General features: G+C 55.7%; 1 protein-coding gene across 1 annotated transcript in view; it reads right to left on the reverse strand.

The window, feature by feature from the left end:
• The window catches only part of LOC102044989 (protein argonaute-1), a 15,464-nt gene extending 14,656 nt beyond the window's left edge, over nucleotides 1-808 (reverse strand). Inside the window, exons 1-2 of the mRNA XM_031063015.1 lie at nucleotides 691-808; nucleotides 641-643 (exon numbers count right to left, since the gene is read on the reverse strand). The gene's annotated coding sequence lies outside the window, so the exon portion shown is untranslated. The remainder of the gene's footprint in view (nucleotides 1-640; nucleotides 644-690) is intronic.
• Between the last annotated feature and the right edge of the window lie 6,071 nt (nucleotides 809-6,879).

Below are 6,879 nucleotides of genomic sequence, written 5' to 3' on the forward strand. Positions count from 1 at the left end.
GATGTTTGTTTTGTCACTTTCTTTACAGCCTGATACCTTCTGCAACCTGTCCAGTCCACCCCAGCCTCTCTCCCTAGGGCAACTGAGAGCAGAGCTGAGACCTGTGGGGCAGGAAAGCCCCTGGACAAGCAGCCACGTGCCTTGTCCCACAGCTCAGTACATTGGCTTTGGCAGGAGTGTACTGGGGGGAAGCAGGAGTGTACATGGCACAGGGGAACACACAGTGGCTGGAGCTGCCTCAGTGTGCCTCGCTGCTGAAAGCACACGCAGCATCTGCTCGCCAGCCCTTGGGGCACAAAGCTCCCCAGGCTGCAAGGGCAGGAGGGGACAGGCAGGGAAGAGCACATCAAAAAGAAAAACAAAGAAAAGTACATGATGGCCCGAGGTCTGGGCTTGCTATTTTTAAATCAGGGATTGTTGCCAAAATAGCACAGCTGCTTTGGAGCAGCAGGGACTGTGCTGAGGCTCCGGACCCCTGATGCTCCCAGGCCAGGAAGCAGCACTGGCTGCAGAAACATGGCTGGGGGGTCCAGCCACCTGTGGGCATCATGCAGGGCCATGACCCCTGCCACTGCTGTGACCCCTGCCATAATGGTCACCCTAATGGCTTCTACTGCAGAGACAGGCACTTATAGAGTCTCCACTAGGAAACTACAAGCAGGGAACAAGTGCCAAACCTCTAATACTTGCCTTACCTGTTGACTCTGCGTGGACATTTATCGGGTTTGATATCCACTTCATAATGATACACATCGATCTTGGGAATGTCCACTTCAAAGTAGTTGGCCAGGAGCTTGATGGGCTTCCCAACAGTTCCTATCCCAGGCCGACGTGGTGCTTGAAACACCTGCTGCAAGGGGGGCAGGTATGCGCCTGCAGCTGCGGAAGGGAGCACAGGTCAGGAGGGCTGCCAGGGACCCCATACTCAGACAGACAGACAGACAGACAGATCTCACAGAGTCACAGCGCTCTCCATCACCACATCCTGAACTGGAAGGTGTCCCACTACCCCTCCTCCTGGCAGGAGATGTCAGTGGCAGAATTCAGAGCAGCACACCAGGAAGCAGCTTCCCTGGGCACCATCTGGGGAGCACTGGTGCCAGCCAAGCTTCTGAAGGGCAGTGCCAGGCACAGGGGCCCTACCAAATCCCTTGGCACAGGCTCCAGCACTGCCACCTGCTATGGGAGAGCAGCACCAGCTCCATCATCATGGTGCCCCTTTCCAAGGGGATGCAATTCCCTGGATACTCTGTCAGCAGGGACATACAGACACATGCATTTCCCCTCCATTCCCCAGCAAATTCCAACTCACTGCTGGAGGGAGGATGCCACAAGAAACAGGAAATGCATTATTCTATCTGCACCACACAATTGTTGAACTGCTGGGTTTTGCACAAAAAAAACCCCAAAACAAATCCAAACCAATCCCAAATCCCCACTTGAAGCAGTGTGGGGACCTGTAAAGAGGGAAACACCAGTTTTTCCACAATTCCCATTACACAGACCCACTTATGAAGTTCGGGAGATGCAGGATGGCACCAGCACATGGCTACAGGATTGAGCTGCAATTCTAAATCAACAGCACCCTCAGACTCAAATGTATCTGAAAATACTGCCAAGGAGTTACTCCACCCCGCCGCTCTCTGAGGTGAGCTCTGCCCTTCCTGCCCCATTCCCACTTCGCCCATCTCAACCCCTCCCAGTCTGCACCTTCTATTTGCTCCTCAAACACTGTGAGGTCCGAGCCAGCTGGGCCGGAGCGGGGATCGAGTGTGGGGGTATTGGGAGCGCTCCATCTGCGCGGCCAACTGTCCACGTCGGCCCACAGACAGCAACCCAGCTCCAATTCAAGCTCCTGAACACATGGTGCTTTTAGCACCCCTTTTCTCCCATCCACTTCCTTTTTAAATCCAAATTTCCATTCCAGGCTAAAAATACCAGAAGCAGAAAAACAGCAGAGCAGCAAACTAAGCTTCAAATTTGCCTTTTACTTTTGCACCCAAACTTTGCAAGACTTTTCCTGCCCATGGAAGGCCATCAGTGCTGCAGGACACTGAGGGGATGGGAAAACTCTTGTGAGCATCCAGGGGCTGAACTGCAAAAGTTAATTCTCCAAAGCCAACCTCTGCTCCTGCTTCTGCCCTGCAACAGGAGCTCAAAAGACCTAAAATCTGCTGGGAGCTCCAAGCTGGGGCTCACCTGGCCCCAGCACCTCCTCAGACAAGGCAGGACAGGACTTGGAGCAAGATCGGGATCCCTGAGTCCACTGCAGGGCTCAGACCCTGCAGGCACTCACAGCTGCCCCAGGACATGGTGACTGCCAGCTGCCCCTGAAAAACATCCGTGCTACACTTTGGAAGAAGCTCATTTGAAGGAACTGATTTTCAGATGATCTGCTCCCGGTGTAAGTCATGTCTCCACATGATTAACATTTCTTGGCAGTGGCCAGCTCCCTGGCTGCGAGCTGATGCATTTTTAAATCATGGCTCACAAGCAAAGAGGTATTTGCCCGTGCTGCTGGAGCCTCCCAGTCCCTGAGTTTGAGTGAGGAACCATACCGCCCACCTGCAAGATCTGTCAGGGGACAGCATCTCTCTGCTGCCTTTCCTGCAGCCACATCAGGCCAGCACCCACAGCTTCTCCTCCTCTGGATCATCTCACCCCTCAGACAATCTTGGCAGCCATGTCTGAGCAGGACCACACGCAACTCCATGTGCCTGTGGTAACCCCAGAGATGCAGGGAACACAGGGCAGTAGCCACAGTTTGACAGCAGCTTGGTGGCACTTGGGTGCCCAAGAAGAGCTGAAGCCAGTTTGCGGCTGGCAGGAGTTGCAGAGGCGTGACCAATTCACCCCACAGCAATCCCACACTTGGCACTGCCTCGGTCACTCCCAAACTAAGGCTTATCCATGCAAACCCTTTTGCCAGAGCATCCCCAGATGCTTCGTGAACATAACACTCCGCAATTAGGCTCATGAATCATAGCTGAAGGAAGGAGCCAGCCTCCAGCAACAAAAAGTTGGCTCAGAATTTTGATTGGACACAGAAGATACAGCAAACACATGGTAAGATAAATGGGCAGAGTGGCCAGAGGGAGCAGCACCTGATGGCACAGGAGATGCTCTGCAAAGGCCAGGACAGGACCACGACCAGCATCAAGGATGGGCAAGTTCACCCCTGGGCTGACTCACAGAATTTTATTTTGGTGACCACAACACCCAGTCCCTGAATGTTGACAAGCCAAAGCAGCTGCCCAGGCAGCACCTCCAGCATGTGAGCCAGGATCTCACCCAGCCTTGGCTGCTTCAGCCCAGGTGGGAGAGATGGCAAAACCCCTTGCTGAACATGCAGGCTTGGCTCATCCTTTCACATGCTACATTCCTGCCCTGGAGCACTCAGGGTCCCTGCATGATTTGGCTCAATGAAAGCCACCCTTCTCCTGGCTCAGAGGATGCTGCCAGGGAATCCCGGATGGACATCTCGGACAGACATCTCGGACAGACCGCCGCCGGGGCATCCCCAGGCACCTCATGGCTGAAGCCAGCTCAGGCAGCAGCAAAGGAGACAGCAAGAAGCCTCGTTAAAAAGCTACCCAAAGTGCATGGAAACAGGGGGGCTCCAGCACACAGTGGGGCTCCTGCATGGGGGGGTTGGCTCCTGCATACCTCGACTCTCCATGGCGAAGCCGCACAGGCTCCCACTTTGTCATGTAAATGCGGGCGCCGCCGGGGCCGGGGGCTGCAGGGCGAGTGTTGTTCCTGCAGCACAATGCGGCCAGTGAGCGGGATGAAATCCGCTGCCATTAGAAATTCCGCGGCCCGGGAGGAATCACAGACTTTCGCACACAAAGCCGTGCCCTGGGGACGCGCCGGCGGCGGAGCATCGACGCCCTTGCACCGGGTACCGCGGGCAGAGACGGCGGCGAGGGCACAGCCAACGAAGTGAGAGCAAGTTTGAGGTAATTAGCGCTGGAATACGCTTTGTTTCTGTTATTTATTGTAACAGCTGGGGAACACGACCCGCTGCCCAACAGCTGCCTGCGCCGGGCGAAGCCGCCGGTGGGACGGCATGAAATTACCATGTCATTGAAATCCTCTCCAGCCCGCATTCAGCCGAGGGGCCGCGGGAACGGGGCCGTGCAGACGGGGCCGCGGCACAACAAATGCCACCAGACACGCAGCGTGGTCCATCCTCACCCTGAGACATCTCCATCCTAAACCACCCCAGAGGTCCCCCGGGAAATGAAATCCCTGTCGGGGAGCAAAGCAAGGGGCAGCACCAGCGGGAAAGGCAGCTGCTGGGGAGGATGAGCAATTGGCATTCTCGATCTCAAGGCTCGACAGCTTCAAAACCACTGGCTCTAAGCAGTGGCCAACACCATTCCACGCAGCCCGGACTTCAAAAAGCCCCATCTCAGCTCTGCCAAGCCAGACATTGCCGCCTGTTCCTTCCAAGTGACCTGAGCACTGCCAGGGTCACGCAGCTGTGAGCGCTCTTTGGTTTGACACCACACTGAGTTTCAGCAGGTGATGCACACACAGGACAGAGGCTCCATCTGCAGCCACCAGAGCTCAGCCTTAAACCTGTCTGTGCACCAGAGCCTGGCTGCTGAGGGCAAGGCTGAGCTGCCCAAGCTCTGGTCCTGCCCTACACTGGAGTGGCTTCATGCAAAAATTTAGCCAAAATGGGCTCTAAACTGTTTTACTACAAGACTGACATCTGAAAACTGCTGAGTTCTTCGTATCCTCACACTGAACATTGCGAAGGGCACTGCTGTGCTTCCTACCTGGAAATCCCAGGTGACACCCTAAAGTGCAAGCTATAAACCTGCCTGGCCGAATGGCTGTCCCTGCACCCTGCGACGTGCAGTCCCACAGGCTGAGCAGAGCAAGAAGCTGAAGCTGTGGGTGCTGCAACAGAGCCCAAGGAACAGCAGTAAGAGGGGTGTCAACTCCATCACACCTGCATGCAGGGGCTGTGCTCCGGCTGCTCTGCCTCTGGAGAGCAGCGTGGTGATGCCAGCGGTGTGGTGATGCCAGCGGTGTGGTGATGCCAGTGGTGTGGACACAGCTCATCCATGAGCTGACCTGTGAGGGTTCTGCCAAGCTGGGCTCAGCTGTCCAGCAGCTCTCTTTTCCATCCCTCTGATGGGTTTGAGAAACACTGGCACAGCAAGTGCCAGCACCCCTGCTGAGCACACCGGGTGACTCTGCTCAGTGACCCTGGGGTCCCTGCTAATGGTGTCTGGGCCCGGCAGAGCCTGAGACCCCCTGCCCAGCCCTGCAGGGTCTCCTGCTGCTCCTGCACTGCCCAGGCAGCAGCCAGGGACACGCAGAGCCGAGAGTCGCAGACAAAGGCGGCCTCCAGTGCCGGAGGGACAGGACAAAAGCGACGCCGGCTCCTCTCCGTGTCCCACCGCGGCCCTGCAGTGCCACCAGCTCCCGGAGCAGAGCTGAACCCACCCGTGGCTCTGCACTGATCACCCTGCCCAAGGAGCAGCTTCTCTGCCTGATTTGGCTTCCTCCCCGTGTCTGCCATCTTAATAACTTGTCTGTGTTTTGCTCTTCCCAGGGTTTAGGGAGAGGCTGCAAAGAGTGTTTAGAGATAAACCATCCATGCTGTGTCTCCAGGCAAGGTGCTTCTCCTGGCTTTGTTTCTCGGCCTAATCCTGTCCCAGAACCAGGCATACGCAATTTTGTGTTTCCTGAAGATAAAGAGCCCCAACAGACGGAGCAGCTTTGGGGTTTTTGCAAGGTTCAGCACAGGAAGACAACGGTTGAGATTAACAGCCTTTAGGAAGTTCGCAAGGGATAAACGAAAAGTTATGGGAAAAAAAGTTTAGTTTTTAAAACCACTGCATGTGTGTGCTTCCCTGAGTGCTGTCCTGGGTTTTCCCACTGCCTTTCCAAGCATCTCCATGTTGGGCACATCCAGGCAGACGCCAGTTTCTGCTTTATTGCCCTGATAAGCCACAGCATCATCAGAGCTCGCATGCAAGGCTCAGCCCATACTCAGGGTCTGGCAGAAGCAAAGGGGTTCCACAGCAGGGCAGGATTCACAGCAGCTCTGACAACATGGGATTCATGAGTCCCCTCCCAAGGGGTGGGAGTAGATATCCCCCAGCCAAATTTGGGGACAGAAGGGGAAACTCCCAAAGGTGCAACAGCAGAGCCCTGCTCCCAGTGCAGCCCTCACAACCCAAACCTGTCCACCAAGTGCATCCCCATCGCAACACAAGAGATTATTTTAAAGCCTTAAGAGCATAATTTCAGGCTGAGGTAGGAGGGTGCCTGGCAGCGTTATCTGTGTGGCCCTGAGGCAGCAGTGCTGCTATCGCCCCAAGGCACTGGCAAGGCCTGCGGTGCCGCCAAATCACGGCTTCCAGAGGCCATAAATCAGCCCAAACACAAAGCACCCAGCAGCCAGAAGCTAACGCAGACACAGGGAGATTTCTGTGTCACACTTTAAGTAAATGTTGTAAGAAAGGACTGCAGTTTACAAACACTCAGCAGATTTATGTCAAAATCTCACCAGGCTGATGTGTTATGGAGGGTGGCAAACACACCAGCACAAGAGAGGTGGCAGGGCAGTGACTGCCAATCCCCGTGCCTTGTCCCTCAGAAGGGCAGCAGCTCCCCATCCCCATCACCCCGTGCCTCAGCAGGGCAGTGACCCACGTCTCCATCACCCCATCCCTCCCTCTGCCTTATTTTAGGCACCAAAATCCTCCTGCGACTCAGCAGTACAAGTTGGCGATGCTCAAGCCAGGCACAGGAGCGAGCGGCAGCCCATGCTACGGCCTAGGGAACAGCTCTCCAAACCCCCGCGGAGCTGCCGGGCACCTAGGGCACTGCCAGCTGCTCCCGTCCCCAGCCCCG

This window comes from Geospiza fortis, unplaced genomic scaffold (genome assembly GCF_000277835.1).
Source record: "Geospiza fortis unplaced genomic scaffold, GeoFor_1.0 scaffold289, whole genome shotgun sequence".
NCBI lineage: Eukaryota > Metazoa > Chordata > Aves > Passeriformes > Thraupidae > Geospiza > Geospiza fortis.